Here is a 21746-nt window from a genome sequence, read left to right as displayed (position 1 = left end):
GGGCTGTGTCCACTCCTCCAAAGTCCATAGGGGCTGGCTGTGTTGTGCTGTGCTGCTAATGTCCATAGGGGCTGTGTCCACTCCTCCAAAGTCCATAGGGGCTGGCTGTGTTGTGCTGTGCTGCTGTTGTCCATAGGTGCTGTGTCCACTCCTCCAAAGTCCATAGGGGCTGGCTGGACTGTGTTGTGCAGTCAGTTATCCATAGGGGCTGTGCAGTGTCCAAGTCCTAAAGGGGTGCTGTAGTGTTGTCCAGGGGGTGCTCTGTCCATCAGGGGTGCTCCCCCCAAGTGCAAAAAAAAATGTTTTTTCTGTGTTTGTGAATTGTGTGCACAGTAGCTGCACATGCATCAACAAAGTAGCGCCAAGCGTGCGCCTGTGTCGTAGGTAAACGGCTGGCTGGCTTGACCATTAAAAGGTGCTGTAACCCACAAAGTGCACTCCAAACCAAATAAAAAAATATTTTCTGTTTTATGAATTGTGTGCACTGTGGCTGCATGTGCATCAACAAAGGAGCAGCGCCAAGCGTGCGCCTGTGTCCCATAAGTAAAGGGCCGGCTGGTTTGTCCGTTAAAGGGTGCTGTAACCCCCAAAGTGCACTCCCAAAAAAATAAAAATATATTTTTTTGTGTGTTTGTGAATTGTGTGCGCAGTAGCTGCACGTGCATCAACAAAGTAGCACCAAGCATGCGCCTGTGTCATAGGTAAAGGGCCGGCTGGCTTGACCGTTAAAGGGTGGTGTAACCCCCAAAGTGCACTCCAACAAAAATAAAACATTTTCTTCTGTGTTTGTGAATTGTGTGCACTGTACGTGCATCCTCAAAGCAGCAGCGACAAGCATGTGTCTGTCTGTTAAAGGGTGGTGTAACCCCCAAAGAGCACTCCACAAAGAATAAAAAATTCTTCTTTTTTTTCTGTCTTTGTGAATTGTGTGCGCAGTAGCCGCACATGCATCAACAAAGGAGCAGCTCCAAGCGTGTGCCTGTGTCCCATAAGTAAAGAGCCGGCTGGCTTATTTCTTAAAGGGTGGTGTAACCCACAAAGTGCACTAGTCTCCAACATAAATAAAAAAATATTTTCTGTGTTTGTGTGCGCCTTAGCCGCACGTATATATCAATATAACATAAATGGAGGACCAAACTTTCTCCGATAAAAATAAAATAGGGAAAGATCAAGAACCACTTCCTCCTAGTGCTGAAGCTTCTGCTGCTGGGAGTTGTTCATCATCCCAGAGAGGAAGTAGGAACACCAGTACTTTTACTAAACAATTGACCCTCCAACAGTCCGTAGCGAGGAGGTTGAAGTACGACAGCAGTCATCCTGAAGCAAAACATATAACTGAGGCCTTGACTGCTATGTTGGTGTTAGACGTGCATCCAGTATCCGCCATTAGTGCAGTGGGATTTAGACAATTGATGGAGGTAGTGTGTCCCCGGTTCCAAATCCCGTCTAGATTCCACTTCACTAGGCAGGCGATACCGAGACTGTATAGAAACGTCAGAAAAAGTGTCCTCAGTGTTCTGAAAAATGCGGTTGTACCCAATGTCCACTTAACCACGGACATGTGGACAAGTGGAACAGGGCAGACTAAGGACTATATGACTGTTTAATAGTAGACAGGGAAGATTCCGCACAGAACCATAACTAGAATTATTATGACCAACCATCTATGTTCATGAATAATTTATACATCACAAATTTATGTTGGTGGTGCTCCCACAGCCTAAATATAACAGATTGTTTGGAAAAAGAAAAGTAAGGCTATTCTTGGGGCACACTTATATATGAATTCTTAAAAATGAAGTAAAATATAACTTTTAATATTTATAATAAAATACATATCAGGTACATATAAAGTCGTGGCGAAAATATTAAAAGACAATTTCTGCAAAGTACCCCACACATACAATTATGGGTAACAAAAAATGTGCTAGAGTATAAATAGTGCAACAAATACCATAGATATTGGTATATAGGCTACACAGTGTGCGGTCCTATGATCCCTATTAAACAGTACAATATCCGTCTACAGAACCTGGTATTCCTGAGTGGTCCCCCACACCAGTACTAACCAGGCCTATCACTGGGTCGCTTCCAAGATCAGACGAGTTTGGGCATAATCAGTGAAGTATGACTGTAGACTATCGCTACTGAAAATATATGGGGATTCACTTATGCACACGGTCTGAGCCTATTATGGAATGTAGGACTATTCTCAAAAGAGAGGTCCAATTGATAATCAGTTGCTATCAAGACAGGTGATGCATAAGCATACCTTCCTTGTGATGCAATCAATTGACATATATGGCATAAACATGTATAGATTGTAACCATTAGAAAACATCACATAGGTAACTTATCACAAATTATACTCGGTTTCAGATATATATAATAAATAGGAACTCTACACAATGACAAAGCCTGACAAAAACACATAAAATACAATCACGACATGGACATAAAACATCAATTTTATATAGAATGAGAATATAATAATAATGGTGGTTGCATAAAATATGCTAGTCCAAATAGTTCCCCTATAATCAAACGATCTCTATGAATGAATATACCTCACCAGGGAATGCTCAAAAAATTCCTGTTTGGGCTGCAAGTGAGCAGAGTAACAAGCACCCTCAATATCCTAATACATAATGAGAATCACAGAGGATACAAAGAAATTTAGCAGCCATACATAGAAGACGAGCTATATCACAGGAGTAGGTTATATCCAAAATTGCTAAATAGAGAATAGGAGATAGCTATTGGAAAAGAGAAATGACAGGCTGAGACTAAATAAGTCTAACCGGCTGACCAGACATAATCATCTGTCAGCCTATGTACGTTACCAATGTGGGGTACAATGGAGCCCAGTCCGTGCACTGACTGGGTTATCCTCAGCATCAGCAGAGTGTCATATGAAGAGAGAGGACACGCGTTTTGCCCGCATCGAGGCTTGATCACCTCACGAGGCTCCATTGTACCACACATTGGTAACGTACATAGGCTGACAGATGATTATGTCTGGTCAGCCGGTTAGACTTATTTAGACTCAGCCAGTCATTTCTCTTTTCCAATAGCTATCTCCTATTCTCTATTTAGCAATTTTGGATATAACCTACTCCTGTGATATAGCTCGTCTCCTATGTATGGCTGCTAAATTTCTTTGTATCCTCTGTGATTCTCATTATGTATTAGGATATTGAGGGTGCCTGTTACTCGGCTCACTTGCAGCCCAAACAGGAATTTTTTGAGCATTCCCTGGTGAGGTATATGCATTCATAGAGATCGTTTGATTATAGGGGAACTATTTGGACTAGCATATTTTATGCAACCACCATTATTATTATATACTCATTCTATATAAAATTGATGTTTTATGTCCATGTGGTGATTGTATTTTATGTGTTTTTGTCAGGCTTTGTCATTGTGTAGAGTTAATATTTATTATGTATATCTGGAACCGAGTATAATTTGTGATAAGTTACCTATGTGATGTTTTCTAATGGTTACAATCTATACATGTTTATGCCATATATGTCAATTGATTGCATCACAAGGAAGGTATGCTTATGCATCACCTGTCTTGATAGCAACTGATTATCAATTGGACCTCTCTTTTGAGAATAGTCCTACATTCCATAATAGGCTCAGACCGTGTGCATAAGTGAATCCCCATATATTTTCAGTAGCGATAGTCTACAGTCATACTTCACTGATTATGCCCAAACTCGTCTGATTTTGGAAGCTACCCAGTGTTAGGCCTGGTTAGTACTGGTGTGGGGGACCACTCAGGAATACCAGGTTCTGTAGACGGATATTGTACTGTTTAATGGGAATCATAGGACCGCACACTGTGTAGCCTATATACCAATATCTATGGTATTTGTTGCACTATTTATACTCTAGCACATTTTTTGTTACCCATAATTGTATGTGTGGGGTACTTTGCAGAAATTGTCTTTTAATATTTTCGCCACGACTTTATATGTACCTGATATGTATTTTATTATAAATATTAAAAGTTATATTTTACTTCATTTTTAAGAATTCATATATAAGTGTGCCCCAAGAATAGCCTTACTTTTTCTTTTTCCAAACAATCGACTATATGACTGTGACAGCCCACTGGATAAATGTATCACCTTACGCAGCAACAACAGCAGCGTCACCAGTAGCAGCATCTCAGAAACGCCAGCTCGTTCCAAGGCAGGCTACGCTGTGTATCACTGGTTTCAGTAAGAGGCACACCGCCGACAACCTCTTAGAGAAACTGAGGGAAATCATCGCCCAGTGGCTTACCCCACTTAGACTCTCCTGGGGATTTGTGATATCTGACAACGCCACCAATATTGAGCGGGCATTACATCTGGGCAAATTCCAGCATGTCCCATGTTTTGCTCACACAATAAACTTGGTGGTGCAGAATTTTCTAAAAAGCGACGGGCGTGCAGGAGACGCTTTGGGTGTCCCGAAAAATTTCTGGCCACTTTTGCCATTCAGCGACTGCGTACGCCTGTGTCATAAGTAAAGGGCCAGCTGGCTTGTCCGTTAAAGGGTGCTGTAACCCCCAAAGTGCACTCCAAACAAAATAAAAAATTCTTTTTTTTTCTGTTTTTGTGAAATGTGTGGGCTGTAGCCGCACCTGCATCCTCAAAGCAGCAGAGACAAGCGTGCGTCTGTCTGTTAAAGGATTACATCAGTGACAGCATCCAAGTAGGCATGTCAGACAGTCCATACCTGTACTGGCAGGAAAAAGAGGCAATTTGGAGGCCCCTGTACAAACTGGCTCTATTTTACCTGAGTTGCCCCCCCTCCAGTGTGTACTCCGAAAGAGTGTTTAGTGCAGCCGGGAACCTTGTCAGCGAAAGGCCTAGGAGGTTGCTTCCACAAAATGTGGAGAAGATGATGTTCATAAAAATGAATTATCAACTCTTCTAGGGAGACCAGCCTCCAGAACGTACAGAGGGACATGTGGTAGTGGATTCCAGCGGGAACTAATTAATACTCTGTGAGGATGAGGATGTACACAACACTGAAGAGGGTGAGGAATCGGTGAATGAGGAGGATGAGGACGACATCTTGCCAGTTTGTGCAGGGACAGATTAATTGCCAGCTTGTTTTGTGGGGGCCCAAACGAACCAATCATTTCAGCCACAGTCGTGTGGCAGACCCTGGCGCTGAAATGATTGGTTTGTTAAAGTGTGCATGTCCTGTTTATACAACATAAGGGTGGGTGGGAGGGCCCAAGGACAATTCCATCTTGCACCTCTTTTTTTCTTTGCATTATGTACTGTTTGCGGCCTAGTTTTATCAAACTGCCATCCTGTCTGCCACTGCAGTGTCACTCCTAGATGGGCGACGTGTTTGTGCCGCCCACTCATGTCGCTTAGCATAGTCATCCAGCTACCTCAGTGCAACCTTTTGGACATAAAAACACTATTGTGAGGTGTGAGGTGTTCAGAATAGACTGGAAATGAGTGGAAATTAAGGTTTTTGAGGTTAATAATAGCATAGGAGCAGAAATATCAACACATTCTGTGATTTTAGCTGTTTTTATGCTTTTTTAAAAAAAAATACAGATCCAAAACACAAAACCCAGAACCCAAAACACCGAAGGGTGGTTTTGGCAAAACCAATCCAGATCCAAAGCACGAAGAAAGATCCAGATCCAAAACCACAAAACAAAACACAAAAAGTGGCCGGTGCACACCCCTAATATATATATATATGTATATATATATATATATATATATATATATATATGGTATAGCAGTATAAATAGCACACGATGGTCTTTACAATAACTGTAAATAAAGGCATTTAGGGCCTGTTTCAGCAAGGAATGCAAATGTGAACACACGCACTCGGTCGCTGAGTGTATATACTAATCAGTGCATATGCTCGGCAACTACAGCACAAGATGCAGACGCCCAGCAATGCATAATGCTGCCCACCTCCATTTACTCACAACCAGAGTAGTCTGCAAATTAGAAGAAACATCGGTAACATCGCGAACCATCGGACCCATACAAAGAATAGTGATTGACCTGACCCCCCGCAGACTTTGCTACATCCCCTGCACGAAGTGAGAGCTCAGGCTTCGTAGGGTCTCACAATCGCTAATTTATGCACGCCACCTCAACGGTGTTGAAATGCACAGTCACGCCTTTGCACGACCATACACCCCTACACCACCCACAAACGGTACTTCCTGTCAATCACTGGGTGATGGCTCTGCGTGCTGTCTATGCTTATAATCCCGTCCGCAGCGCCTAGTTCACGCACACGCACTGCATCTTATACGTATGTGCAGAGAGCAAACATCGTCCGGCTTCGTGCGAACACAGCATTGCGTTCCTTGCTGAATCAGGCCCTTAGTCCAAAAGTTTCTGCAACATTTTGCGGTTTAATTCCTCATCTTCAGACAGTATATACAAAATGTAAGCAACAATAACCTTAGACACCCCGTGAGTGTTAGACACTGTTCAGCTGCCGGCGTCCTCGGCAGTGTCTGTCAGACTTCCGTCTGGGATCCAGCCCTGCCCCCGCACAGAAATACTCCCGCCATTACCATGGTTTTGTGGCATCAACATTGCAGTGACATATCCACCACCAAACAGTTTAAAATCTAGACAAATTAAAAAAATAATGATAGTAAATACTATACTCACATCTTAACACATATGGATAAGCATCTTATTACCTAGATTCTAGAGAAATTATTTCTATATCGAATCCTAAAGTGACCCATTCAAACTTTTAGCTATTCACGGTATAGAATCATCCTAATTGTAATTATTATCACAACATGATATTACAAATCGTAAATAAGATGTTGCAGAGATGTGTTAATACTATTAAGCTACCAATTAGCAAATATTCACCAAAGCATCTAGTAAAATACTGTATCTAACTACAAAAAATATTACAGTTAGGATGGTCATTAAGTCCACGCGATTTCATTGTATCTAAGGTATAATTCCACTTAGATTCCAGCTTGAGTATTGCCCTTTCTCTTGTCTTCTGGGACGTGATCTATTATAATGTGTATAAAGCTGGCGAGACTATGACGAGACTCTGCGAAATGTCTCGCTACAGGCTGTTTTGACATTTTGCTACCGAATGCGGCTCTATTGGCCGATCTATGTAGGGCCATATGTTCCTTAAAGGATAATATCAGTCGATTATCGATGATTTTAGTAAAATATTATCGCACCCGTGATAATCGGATAGACTGAAACAGGCGATGAGTTTTCACCATCTCAGAGTAAGTAAAAAAATGCAATATCCCTATTTTTGCCTAAAAATGTGGGGACTTCTTTCAGAACCCTTTGAACACCCCCTCAATGATAAAATACCCCAAAAGTTATTTGTAATTTGCGTAATTTGGCCCAAAATGACCTGTCAAGTTTTGGATGAAAAAAAATAATAATTGAAAATGGGTTTAATGCTTTGGGTCTGGTATTTCAGGGCGCTGTATGGCTGTAACAGGTGTTTTAAAAATTGCTCGTGGCTCCAGCAGGTGTTTTTTTAACTTTTTTTTTTTAAAAGTGCGCTTTACAACACCAAAATATACTTGCACACAATTGACGTGCAGTTCCTGGTAAAAAAATAGCTTTCTAGCATTTTTCATAATGTTTTAATATACGCAAATTACAGCCAACAGATACAATTTAAGTACCCTAAATACTTTAATTACAGCCAATAATACACTTCTAAATTGCTTTCCTATGTACGATAGGCATTTTTTGGGGTACAGACTCATTTTCTAGAATGTCCTGACATTTTCACCTGTTTTCGGGGGAGAAATTATCGCACTTACCCATTTTCACCTGTTTTTTTGTTAAAAACGAGAGCGTGCATGCCCAGAATCGATGATAATATTGAGCAAAAATCATCAAAATTGGCCAATTTCGCTGCCGATATAACTGATAATTGAATACGACCCTATATGTGTAATCTCAGGGGCAGATTGGGAATTTACAGTGGCCGTACGTGCGCCCAAAAAAAGTGGATGTGGCCAGGGCCAGCGCTAACACTAGGCAAACTTAGGCAGCTGCCTAAGAGCGCCGGCCCTGCAGGGCGATAGTGTGGACAGCACATAACTGCAGTCCGCACTACACTAATAGCAACAAACACACAGCCGCCGGCAGCTGTGTGTTTGTTTTAGCAGCCAATGAGAGTCAGACAGACTCAACGGCTGCTGCGCCCACTGCCCTCATGTGAATTGCCATGCCTGCAAGTTACTACCCCATTTTCAAAATGTTGAGAGCATGCCCACCACTCAGGGAGCTGATTGGCAAACCCCCAGTCCCTCTAATCAGTGAATAAACACAGTGAGCATGTGAATTAGTATTTACTTACCTATATGATCAATCTGTAAACAGGTAACCTCTAAAGAAATTGAACCTTTCTGGACAGGCAGTGTTTTCAGTCTGTATTCTCTATTCGTGCAGGAGATCACAGGGTCTAGAAGTCGCCTGTTTGAGAAGGAATAAAGCCAATGTTATCAACATGCAACAGTCCACCAACCATCCCCATGTCTATCCAGCACCATTTACTCTGTGCCAGGGCCGGATTAACAATGAGGCGGGTGGAGCTGCAGTTCCAAGCCTCCCATTGAAAATAGGCTCACATGATACACTGACTGCAGTGCACCCAGGAAAAAAAAAAAAATTCTGTCATCACCAAAAGCCCTGCTCACTCAACTGAAGGCCTCCAGAAGTTTCGCTCATTCTCAACCTCATCCCCTCCCCTCAGCTGGTCGACCAAAAGCCCCACTCACCCCTAGGCAGTCAAAGCTCTGCTCCCTGTACAGTCCTCCTTCTCCAAAGCTGTGTCCCCAAGTTGCCTAACTTAGGAGGGAAGTCAGGCCAGCTTGTCCAGATCAAATTTCCACATGCCAATGTTATGTCTGGTCCCTGTGTATATATATATATATATATATATATATATATATATATTAGGGGTGTGCACCGGCCACTTTTCGTGTTTTGCGTTTTGGTTTTGGAACTGGATCTTTCTTCGTGTTTTGGATCTGGATGCCAAAACCACCCTTGCGTGTTTTGGGTTCTGGGTTTTGTGTTTTGGATCTGTGGCCCTGATTCAGAGCCGGACGCAAGTGGCTGCTCGTTCGCTCCGAGCGATGTTTGCCCAACTGCGCATGCGTACGGATCGTAATACGCATGCACGAACCACTCAGTGCGGCCGAAAATCGTGTGCTCGCAAAATAGCGAATGCCTGCTATTTTGAGTGACAGAATGAGGCGTATGTGGGTGGTAACAGGGGAAGGTGCTTGAAAACAGGGAGTGGAGATCCGATCGCAGGCGTGCTTAAAGGTCAAAACGGGCGTTTTATGGGTGTGCATAATTAAAACTTCAGCGTCATTGACAACGTCACGGGTTTTTTTTTTGCCAGAACTGTTCGCAAAATTGTGGTAGCAAAAACCAACCACAGGAATAGCGAGCAACTCATACCCTGTTCGATGTACTCGATTAATCTAATAAATAGCGGACATGATGTAGGATGCGAGCGGCCAGGGGGCGTAGTTTCCCAAAAAACGACCGCAAGTTTTGTACGCTCGTTCAGACCTAGAGGCGTGAACAGACCGCAAACAGCGAACGGTTCATTTGAATAGCCACCCCTATTTTCTTGACAAGCGAGCGCAAATAGCGTCCGGCTCTGAATCAGGCCCTGTATTTTTTTTTTAAAAAAGAATAAAAACAGCTAAAATCACAGAATGTGTTGGTTTTTCTGCTCCTCTGCTATTATTAACCTCAATAACCATAATTTCCACTCATTTCCAGTCTATTCTGAACACCTCACACCTCACAATAGTGTTTTTATGTCCAAAAGGCTATGCTAAGCGACACGAGTGGGCGGCACAAACACGTGGCCCATCTAGGAGTGGCACTGCAGTGGCAGACAGGATGGCAGTTTGAAAAACTAGGCCCCAAACAGTACATAATGCAAAGAAAAAAAAGAGGTGCAAGATGGAATTGTCCTTGGGCCCTCCCACCCACCCTTATGTTGTATAAACAGGACATGCACACTTTAACAAATCAATCATTTCAGCACCAGGGTCTGCCACACGACTGTGGCTGAAATGATTGGTTCGTTTGGGCCCCCACAAAACAAGCTGGCAATTAATCTGTCCCTGCACAAACTGGCTCTACGGAGGCAAGATGTCTTCCTCATCCACCGATTCCTCACCCTCTTCAGTGTTGTGTACATCCTCATCCTCACAGACTATTAACTCGTCCCCGCCAGAATCCACCACCACAGGTCCCTCTGTGCGTTCTGGAGGCTGGTCTCCCTGGAAGAGTTGATAATTAATTTTTATGAACATCATCTTCTCCACATTTTGTGGAAGCAACCTCCTACGCCTTTCGCTGACAAGGTTCCCGGCTGCACTTAACACTCTTTCGGAGTACACACTGGAGGGGGGGCAACTCAGGTAAAATAGAGCCAGTTTGTACAGGGGCCTCCAAATTGCCTCTTTTTCCTGCCATTACAGGTACGGACTGTCTGACATGCCTACTTGGATGCTGTCACCGATGTAATTCTCCACCATTCTGTCAATGGTGACAGTATCATATGCAGTGACAGTAGACATGTCAGAAATTGTTGCCAGGTCCTTCAGTCCGGACCAGATGTCCAAACTTGGTCCTGCCTGCCCTGCATCACCACCAGCGGGTTGCTTAGGATACCTAAGTTTTTTCCTGGCAGCCCCAGTTGCGGGAGAAAATGAAGAAGGAGCTGTTGACGTGTCACGTTCCACTTCAGCTTACAGTGTTTTTACCAGCAGGTCTTTGCACCTCTGCAGGCTTGTGTCGGCCGGAAAGAGAGACACCACATAGGCTTTAAACCTAGGATCGAGCACGGTGGCCAAAATGTAGTGGTCTGATTTCAACAGATTGACCACCCTGGAATCCTGGCAAAGCGAATGAAGGGCTTCATCCACAAGTCCCACATGCCGAGCGGAATCGCTCCATCTTAGCTCCTCCTTCACTTTCTCCAGCTGGTTCTGCAAAAGCCTGATGAGGGGAATGACCTGACTCAAGCTGGCAGTGTCTGAATTGACTTCACGTGTGGCAAGTTCGAAGGGCTGGAGAACCTTGCACAACATGGAAATCATTCTCCACTGTGCTTGAGTCAGGTGCATACCCCCTCCTTTGCCTATGTCATAGGTGGATGTATAGGCTTGAATGGCCTTTTGCTGCTCCTCCATCCTCTGAAGCATATAGAGGGTTGAGTTCCACCGCGTCACAACCTCTTGCTTCAGGTGATGGTGGGGCAGGTTCAAGAGTGTTTGCTGGTGCTCCAGTCTTTGGCACGCAGTCGCTGAATGGCGAAAGTGGCCAGAAATTTTTCGGGCCACCCAAAGCGTCTCCTGCACGCCCCTGTCACTTTTCAGAAAATTCTGCACCACCAAGTTTATTGTGTGAGCAAAACATGGGACGTGCTGAAATTTGCCCAGATGTAATGCCCGCACAATATTGGTGGCGTTGTCAGATATCACAAATCCCCAGGAGAGTCTAAGTGGGGTAAGCCACTAGGCGATGATTTCCCTCAGTTTCTCTAAGAGGTTGTCGGCGGTGTGCCTCTTACTGAAACCAGTGATACACAGCGTAGCCTGCCTTGGAACGAGCTGGCGTTTCTGAGATGCTGCTACTGGTGATGCTGCTGTTGTTGCTGCGTAAGGTGATACATCTACCCAGTGGGCTGTCACAGTCATATAGTCCTTAGTCTGCCCTGTTCCACTTGTCCACATGTCCATGGTTAAGTGGACATTGGGTACAACCGCATTTTTCAGGATATTGAGGACACTTTTTCTGACGTTTCTGTACAGTCTCGGTATCGCCTGCCTAGTGAAGTGGAATCTAGACGGGATTTGGAACCGGGGACACACTACCTCCATCAATTGTCTAAATCCCACTGCACTAATGGCAGATACCGGACGCATGTCTAACACCAACATAGCAGTCAAGGCCTCAGTTATACGTTTTGCTTCAGGATGACTGCTGTCGTACTTCATCCTCCTCGCTAAGGACTGTTGGAGGGTCAATTGTTTAGTAAAAGTAGTGGTGTTCCTACTTCCTCTCTGGGATGATGAACGACTCTCAGCAGCAGCAACAGCAGCAGTGGCAGCAGGAGGCGTAGCAATGCAGGATCCTCCGGACGAATCCCGGATAGGAGAGTCAGTCATGCCAGTGACATGGCCTGCAGGACTAACTCCGGACAACGGGATTTAGGTGTCCCTGGACTGCTTACGGTCTTAGCCAAAGTTTCTGAACTTGACAGTAACTTTTTATGAATGCGCTGCTGGTGCAGTATAAGGGAGGATGTTCCTAGGTGGTTAACGTCCCTACCCCTACTTATTTCACCTTTACATATGGTATATATGGCAAGACAGTTGTTGTCCGGATTTGGATAGAAATATTGCCAAACCAAAGACGTGGATATTTGATCTTCTGCCCAGGCATGACCGTGATGGGCTTTTTCATCCCACGGACAACAACTGTCTCCCCCGGAGCCTGATTTAAACAAATCACATCACCATCAGAATCCTCCTCGCCAACTTCCTCCTCAGTGCCAGCTACACCAGTATCCTCATCCTGTTGTACTTCAACAGTGACATCTTCAATTTGCATATCAGCAAGTGGACTGTGGGTGCTCCTTTCAGCACTTGCAGGGGGCGTGCAAATGGTGGAAAGAGCCACCTCTTCCCGTCCAGTGCTGGGAATGTCAGGCATCGCAACCGCCACCACACTTGGACTCTCCTTGTGGATTTGTGATATCTTCTTAGAATGCACAGTTCTTCGCTGTGCTCTTGCCAGCTTAACTCGTTTGATTTTTTTAGCGGGAGGAGGGCTTCCATCGTCATGTGAAGCTGAACCACTAGTCATGAACATAGGGAAAGACCTTAGCCGTTCCTTGCCACTCCGTGTCGTAAGTGGCATATTGGCAAGTTTACGTTTCTCCTCAGATGATTTAAATGTTTTTTTCAAGGTCATTTTCCTGAACTTTGTCATTTGGGATTGTATGTGCCCTCTACTATGACATTGGGCATCGGCCTAGGCAGACGACGTTGATGGCATGTTATCGTCTATGTCATGACTAGTGGCAGCAGCTGCAGCACTAGGAGGAAGTGGTTCTTGATCTTTCCCTATTTTATTTTTATCGGTGAAAGTTTGGTCCTCCATTTTTATTATATTGATATATACGTGCGGCTAAGGCGCACACAAACACAGAAAATAATTTTTTATTTTTGTTGGAGACTAGTGCACTTTGTGGGTTACACCACCCTTTAAGAAATGAGCCAGCCGGCTCTTTACTTATGGGACACAGGCGCACGCTTGGCGCTGCTCCTTTGTTGATGCATGTGCAGCTACAGCCCACACAATTCACAAAGACAGAAAAAAAAAGAATTTTTTATTCTTTGTGGAGCGCACTTTGGGGGTTACACCACCATTTAACAGACAGACGCACGCTTGGCGCTGCTGCTTTGAGGATGCACGTACAGTGCAGACAATTCACAAACACAGAAGAAAATGTTTTATTTTTGTTGGAGTGCACTTTGGGGATTACACCACCCTTTAACAGACAGATGCATGCTTGGCACTGCTCCTTTGTTGATGCACGTGCAGCCACAGTGCACACAATTCACAAACACAGAAAATATTTTTTTATTTTGTTTGGAGTGCACTTTGGGGGTTACAGCACCCTTTAACGGTCAAGCCAGCCGGCCCTTTACTGATGACACTGGCGCACGCTTGGCACTACTTTGTTGATGCACGTGCGGCTACTGCACACACAATTCGCAAATACAAAAAAATAAATTTTTTTATTTTGTTTGGAGTGCACTTTTGGGGTTACAGCACCCTTTAACGGTCAAGCCAGGCGGCCCTTTACTTATGACACAGGTGCACATTTGGCACTAATTTGTTGATGCACGTGCTGCTACTGCGCACACAATTCACAAACACAAAAAAATATATTTTTTTATTTTTTTTGGAGTGCACTTTGGGGGTTACAGCACCCTTTAATGGTCAAGCCAGCCGGCCCTTTACCTATGACACAGGCGCACGCTTGGCGCTACTTTGTTGATGCACGTGTGGCTACTGCGCACACAATTCACAAACATAAAAAAAATATTTTTTTATTTTGTTTGGAGTGCCCTTTGGGGGTTACAGCACCCTTTAACGGACAAGCCAGCCGGCCCTTTACTTATGGGACACAGGCGCACGCTTGGCGCTGCTCCTTTGTTGATGCACGTGCGGCTACTGCGCACACAATTCACAAACACAAAAAAATATATATTTTTATTTTGTTTGGAGTGCCCTTTGGGGGTTACAGCACCCTTTAACGGACAAGCCATCCGGCCCTTTACCTATGACACAGGCGCACGCTTGGCACTACTTTGTTGATGCACGTGCGGCTACTGCGCACACAATTCACAAACACACAAAAAAAAAAAAAAAATTATTTTGTTTGGAGTGCCCTTTGGGGGTTACAGCACCCGTTAACGGACAAACCAGCCGGCCCTTTACTTATGGGACACAGGCGCACGCTTGGCGCTGCTCCTTTGTTGATGCACGTGCGGCTACTGCGCACACAATTAACAAACACAAAAAAATATATATTTTTATTTTGTTTGGAGTGCCCTTTGGGGGTTACAGCACCCTTTAATGGACAAGCCATCCGGCCCTTTACCTTAGACACAGGCGCACGCTTGGTGCTACTTTGTTGATGCACGTGCGGCTACTGCGCACACAATTCGCAAACACAAAAAAATATATTTTTTTATTTTGTTTGGAGTGCCCTTTGGGGGTTACAGAACCCTTTAATGGACAAGCCTGCCGGCCCTTTACTTATGGGACACAGGCGCACGCTTGGCGCTGCTCTTTTGTTGATGCACGTGCAGCCACAGTGCACACAATTCACAAACACAGAAAATATTTTTTTATTTTGTTTGGAGTGCACTTTGGGGGTTACAGCACCCTTTAACGGTCAAGCCAGCTGGCCCTTTACCTATGACACAGGCACACGCTTTGCGCTGCTGCTTTGTTGATGCACGTGCAGCCACAGTGCACACAATTCACAAACACAGAAAAAATATTAATTTTTTTTGCACTTTGGTGGAGCACCCCTGATGGACAGAGCACTCCCTGGACAACACTACAGCACCCTTTTAGGACTGGGACACTGCACAGGACTTTGGAGTGGACACAGCCCCTATGGACAACTGACTGCTCAACACAGTCCAGCCAGCCCCTATGGACTTTGGAGGAGTGGACACAGCCCCTATGGACAACAGCAGCACAGCACAACACAGCCAGCCCCTACGGACTTTGGAGGAGTGGACACAGCCCCTATGGACAACATCAGCACAGCGCAGCACAGCACAACACGACACTACACAGCCCAGCCAGCCCTAACTCCCACCCTCCCTCTTCACTGTCCACAGCCGAGTGAGAAAATGGCGCCGACGCGGGTACCTTATATAGAATCCAAAACCCGATAGACCCGGAAGGCGGGATGATGACGTTTTGCCTCGATTTCTGATCTGAGTCAGGCGGGAAAAGTCGAGCCTGACTCGGATCGGCCTCGGATCGGGGGGGCTCGGATTTTAGAAATCCGAACCCGCTCACCCCTAATATATATATATATATATATATATAATGTGTGTATGTTCATTTAGGTGGATACAGGAGCTATATATGTATGTGTATAGAGAGAGAGAGGTCGAAGCGGCCGCACTGTCGTACGGGAAAAGGGGCCAGATATTCAAATGATTCCCTCGCAAGTTGCATCCCTAAGTTCGGATCGGTAGCTGGCCAACCAAGGGGAGGAAGCAGCCAGAATTCAAAAAAATACGCCCCCTTCTCGTACGCTTTGCACGTCATCTCCAGGCATATAAGGATTAATCGAGACCAACGGGAACTATCGAAACTGGTCGTAGAGCTTAAGGTTGACCATACCCTCTCTTAAGCTCTACGATCATGTCAGTGTAAAAACCTCCCATGTCACCTGTGCCATGACGCTGCTTTGTTAATTATGCACACCTTCCCCTGTTACCACCCACAAACGCCTCAATCTGTCACTCAAACTACCAACCTGGCTGTGTTCAAGGAGAGAGAAATTTCTGATTGTAGCGACTAGTTTGCGCATGCGCATTGCGAACTTTAAGCATGCGCAGTATAGCGAACATCGGTGGCGTACGACCGTGCGGCCGCTTCGACCGACTCTGAATGAGGACCTCAATGCTTCCAAATAAAAGTACTTGGCGGTTGCCCTCCGAAGCTGTCAGCAAGCAGCTGACTTTACACATAGAAGTAATACAAAAATGTTGTATTGCTTGACAAAAGCGCAATAAAGTGCTGAAATGTTGATAAAGTACCTAAGTGGTGTGTATACTTTTTCAAGTACAGGGTGCTGCCGTTTATCTACTTCTATGTGTAAAGCCAGCTGCTATATATATATATATATAGGTAATGGGGGCAGCACTCCATAAATAAAACACGCTATATAGCAAGTTTACTCAGCAAACTGGCTTTCTAGCATGTTTTATTTGTGGAGTGATGCCCCCATGAAGTATCCTGCATCCGTGCTGGGCACTTTGTGGACATTAGTGCACCCCAACAGTTGGAACATGTGACGGAGTGCCGATCCCTGGACTGTATTACATATATAGAGAGAGAGAGAGAGAAATCACAGGGGCTCTGCACTCACCATAATAACTAATAATAATAATAATAATAATAATAAACATAATAAACAATGGGGTTTTGGTACATGAATTGATCAATGCATTTAAGCTTGCAGCCCATCGTCACGGGACCCCACTTTCCTGCAAGTCCCTACTCTATTGCTCAAAATTATATCATGGACATAGTCATCACATTAGTGTTAAACTCAGGTTATGCTATCAAGGTTTAAAGCTCACAGCAACTTTGCTTTTAAATGTGAGACAGTTACCAAGCACACTTGTTGCAAAGCACCTAGGAAAACAGCTGACACAAGTTAGATAACTAGTTAAAAGGGGTGCATGAGAAAATGTGATCACAAAAATGATTAATTATAAAAATTAATCATAATAAACAAAAAGCACTAATCCATGGCACTCACCATTCCTAGTTTTGGGGTGCAACATAGTATGTGACCACATTGTTTAAATAGAAATCACAGGGGCTCTGCACTCACCATAATAACTAATAATAATAATAATCATCATAATATACAGTGGGGGGTTTTATACAATAATCTTTATTGAATTTTCAATTTTGTTTTTGTAAAGACATAGAAAATAAAAAGGGAGGGTACAGAAAAAAGAGAAAGGCGAAAAATATAACAAGGGGGAAAAACAGGCAATTGTCAATCAAAATATCACATATAACTAAAAATCAAAACAAAGTCAGTGGATGACCTACACAGACAGTAAAAAACACTCCAGAACTCCCATTATACAAACCAAAATATAGAACACATCCAAACTTTGACATATCAATGTGTGGTTATTGAAAGACATGAGTTCGTCATTATAAATTCCTGCCAGCTGAACCACTTAATCATTGGTGAGTTAGCAGAAGAAGAGTAAGAGCAATGTAAAGTTTCCATCCAGAAACTATAATTTATTTTGGACTTTATCAAGGATAGGGGGGGGCTTATCCTGCTTCCAAAACTGGGCAATAGCTGCCTTGGTAGCAATAAATACGTGGCTAATAAAATATCTATGGTGGGTAGGAACATCATCCTAATTTAAATGTAAAAGAGCAGTAGAGGGGGTCAGAGATAGCCACATACCCGTGACCTTCAGGATCAAATCTTCCACCTCCAACCAAAGGGGGCATATAGCAGGGCAACTCCAGAAAATGTGGAATATCTCACCTACTTGGCCACATGCACGCCAACACAAATTAGATTGAGCAGGCCAAATTTTGTGTAATCTATCGGGGGTCTTATAAATGTGGTAGAGCAATTTCACATACATTTCAATATGCGAATTACATCTAGACATTTTAAATACAGAAAAGAAAAGGGTAGCCCATTCATGGGAGTCCAGACATATATTTAGGTGATATTCCCATTTAATAATGGCCGGTATCTTGTCCGGCTCGTCCGCTGTAAGTAGAAGAGAGTACCAAAAAGATATACCTCCTTTGCGTGAAGTTGAAAATATGCGTGAAAATACATGGGGAGGAATCATTTTCGACGAGCCTGCTAAATGCGGAAAGGACGGTATCCAATGTCTGACTTGAAGAAACTTGTAGAAATCTTTAGAGGGAATGGAAAAGCTAACTTGTAATTGAGCGAAGGAAAGAAGGTTATTATTCAAAAAGAAGTACGGATACCCCTGAGGTACCAGGAAGACAGGTTTAAATTTGGGATTAAAAAAGATAAACCATGAATAGAGAGGTGGAGAGAAGGCAGGTTAAATTATACAAGGAGAGACAGGCTATCCCACGCTTTGAGAGAAGCTATTGTTGCCCTGGACATAGATTTGAAAGAAACTCTAAACTTGGTTGGAATCCAGAGTAAATCACAAAGGGGGTGTCACAATCCTGGCTATTTTTACCTTTTGTGACTTACCTCTGCCAGCTGCTCCATGGATCTGTGTTTGTAATTCTCCTGGGACATCTGCTCTGGCTGAATCATGCTGGCTGTTACATCTCTGTGTGTGCAGAGCTCTCACCTCCCCACACTGATTAATCACCTGGACCCTGCTCTGTCTGTGAGCATTGCTAGTCTTAATTGGAATCACAGGTGTGGTCCTGATTCTCAAGGGCTGCAGAGATGATTACTCCCTCTGCATGTTGTGCCTTGCTCCACTCAGAATGCCACTGCCAGACCACCTGTCTGTATCCAGCAATCGCTGCCAGACTCTAGGTATATAGATCCCCCTCTAATAGCACTCAGTGCTTGAACATCTTGTTACATTCCGAGGTGTACTGCTTGTGCTATAGCTGTACCTCTGTGTGCCAGTATGTCCCAGGCTCCTGCTAGTTCCTAGACCAGTGCTATCCATAAGCCTGCTGCATTCAGCTATTCACGCTACCAGCCTCTCACCTATGGCTCCCAGGCCGCTCCAAGTAGCTTCCATGCTACCAGCTTCACCACACGGCTCCCAGGCCGCACCAAGTAGCTTCCATGCTACCATCTCTCACCCACGGCTCCCAGGCCGCACCAAGTAGCTTCCACGCTACCATCTCTCACCCATGGCTCCCAGGCCGCACCAAGTAGCTTCCACGCTACCAGCGTCTACCCACGGCTATCCAGCAGCTCCACGTAGCCACCCAGCTACCAGCGTCTACCCACGGCTATCCAGCCACTCCACGTAGCTACCCAGCTACCAGCATCTACCCACGGCTATCCAGCTGCTCCACGTAGCCACCCAGCTACCAGCGTGTACCCACAGCTATCCAGCCACTCCACGTAGCTACCCAGCTACCAGCGTCTACCCACGGCTATCCAGCCACTCCATGTAGCCACCCAGCTACCAGCATCTACCCACGGCTATCCAGCCACTCCACAAAGCCACCCAGCTACCAGTGTCTACCCATGGCTATCCAGCCGCTCCACATAGCCACCCAGCTACCAATGTCTACCCACGGCTATCCAGCCGCTCCACGTAGCCACACAGATACCAGCGATCACCCACGGCTATCCTGCTGCTCCACGTAGCTACCCAGATACCAGCGTCTACCCACGGCTATCCAGCCACTCCACGTAGCCACCCAGCTACCAACATCTACCCACGGCTTCCCAAGCCACAACAAGTAGCTTCCACGCTACCATCCATCTGCAAGCCATCTACTAGTAACCCGACCAGCTCAGTCAGCCTTCCTGCCGGTCCCAGGCCGGTTCCTCCAAGTCCACTCACCTCATGGCTCATTAGCTGCACCAAGTAGCCTCCGTGCTACCATCCATCTGCAAGCTCATCTACTGGTACCCCGACCAGCTCAGTCAGCCTACCTGCCGGTCCCAGTCCGGTCCCTCCAAGTTCCTTCTGGTCTCATTCCAACGTCTCCAGTTTCCAGTTCCAGTCACTCATCACCAAAGGCAGTTCTCACTGCTACCCACTGCTTATAATAAAAGAGCTATTCATGTTAACCATGGTTCCAGTCCAGCCGGCCTCCAGTGATTCCAGTTCATCACCTGATACAGGTAAACTCACTAGCACCAACTGTGACAGGGGGAATTTGCCTAACATATCACTCTCTAGCCTGACCCAGGGTTTAGGGTTAAGAACATTCGACCAGTCACTAAGCTGATCAACCAAGCATGCCATTTAATAGAGTGCTAGATTGGGATACGCCAAGCCTCCAGAAGATCTAGACATCATTAAGTATTTCTTAGCGAGTCTGGCTCTCTTATTATTCCAGATATATTTGTTCAGCACTGCATATAATCTATTTAACCATGAAGAAGGGATCGTCCTAGGTATTGACCTAAATAAGTACATGAGTTTTGGGAGAGACGGCCGCCATTCTGCCCATCCAGGAGACCTCATGGTTCATCCAATCTTTTGTGAAGGCAATAAATTGGTTTAAAAGGGGGCCATAATTATATTCAAGAAGCTTGTCTTCATTAGCTGACAAAGAAATACCCAAATAACGGAGAGACAGTGGTTGCCAATTATAATTATATTGGGATTTAAGGGAATACAGGACCTGGGGTGGGACATTTAGTGCTAATACTTCAGTTTTGGATTTGTTTAATTTATAATATGTAGCCGCAGAATAATCATAAAGTAATTGTTGTAAAATTGGGAGAGAAGTTTCTGGACGCATAACAAACAAAAGGATGTCGTCCGCAAATAGGCAAATTTTATGTTGAGATCTATTTATAGAGGGACCATGAAGAAGAGGGTTGGTACAGAATACGGATGTGTTCTGCTAAAGGTTCTATTGCTAAAACCTAAATTAAAGGGGATAGGGGGTAACCCTGTCTGGTGCCATTACTTATAGAGAACAAATATGACAGGAAGCCGTTACAGTATACTCGTGCCCCAGGTGAACTATACAGTGCAAGAATAGCGTCTAAAAACCGACCTGAAAAACCAAATTTGGATAATACAGCCTTCATATAGCCCCAATGTAGCCTATCAAAGGCCTTTTCAGCATCTAATGACAGCGCCAGGAGTGGGTTCACTACTCGTGTAAAATGTTCTATAATATTCAAAGCTCTTCGTGTATTGTCTGGAGCTTGACGACCCAAAACAAAGCCCACCTGATCCGGGTTGATTAAGTCTGGGAGCAGCGGATTTAATCTATTGGCGACTAATTTTGCATATAATTTAATGTCGGAATTTAGTAGGGCTATGGGCCTATAATTTTGCGGATAAGTGGGGTCCTTGCCTGGTTTGAGAATGGTAATGATACGGGCCTAAAGCATTTCAGGAGGGAATGAGCCGGAGTTGGTCCCCTCTTCGAAGACCTGCATCAGTGCTGGGATAAGATCTACCTGAAACTCCTTATAAAAATTGTTAGAGAAGCCATCAGGTCCAGGAGCTTTATCACGTTTCAAGAACTTGACGGCATCTCTCACCTCCCCCTCAGTCCAGGGAGTATTTAGAAAGACGAAAGAGTGATCAGCAAGTGAGGGTAGTGAAAGGTTCGAGAGGAAAGCTGAAATAGTCTCTGATGTAGGTTGAACTGTATTTACCTCGTCTTTCAGATTATAGAGACAAGAATAATATTCTGCAAAAATATTATAAATATCTAATGGATTGGTCAGTTTGGCTCCTG

General features: G+C 44.6%; 2 pseudogenes; one reads left to right on the top strand and one right to left on the bottom strand.

Moving 5' to 3' along the window:
- Positions 1 to 2020: 2020 nt before the first annotated feature.
- On the bottom strand, positions 2021 to 2139 carry LOC148507722 (5S ribosomal RNA; annotated as a pseudogene).
- Positions 2140 to 3691: 1552 nt separating this feature from the next.
- Positions 3692 to 3810, top strand: LOC148507721 (5S ribosomal RNA; annotated as a pseudogene).
- The last annotated feature ends 17936 nt before the right edge of the window (positions 3811 to 21746 follow it).

Source organism: Taudactylus pleione, unplaced genomic scaffold (genome assembly GCF_031769625.1).
Source record: "Taudactylus pleione unplaced genomic scaffold, aTauple2 ptg000386l, whole genome shotgun sequence".
In the NCBI taxonomy this organism is placed as follows: Eukaryota; Metazoa; Chordata; class Amphibia; order Anura; family Myobatrachidae; genus Taudactylus; species Taudactylus pleione.
Note: the sequence above shows the minus strand (reverse complement) of the source record. Positions and strands in the feature narration are given on the sequence as shown.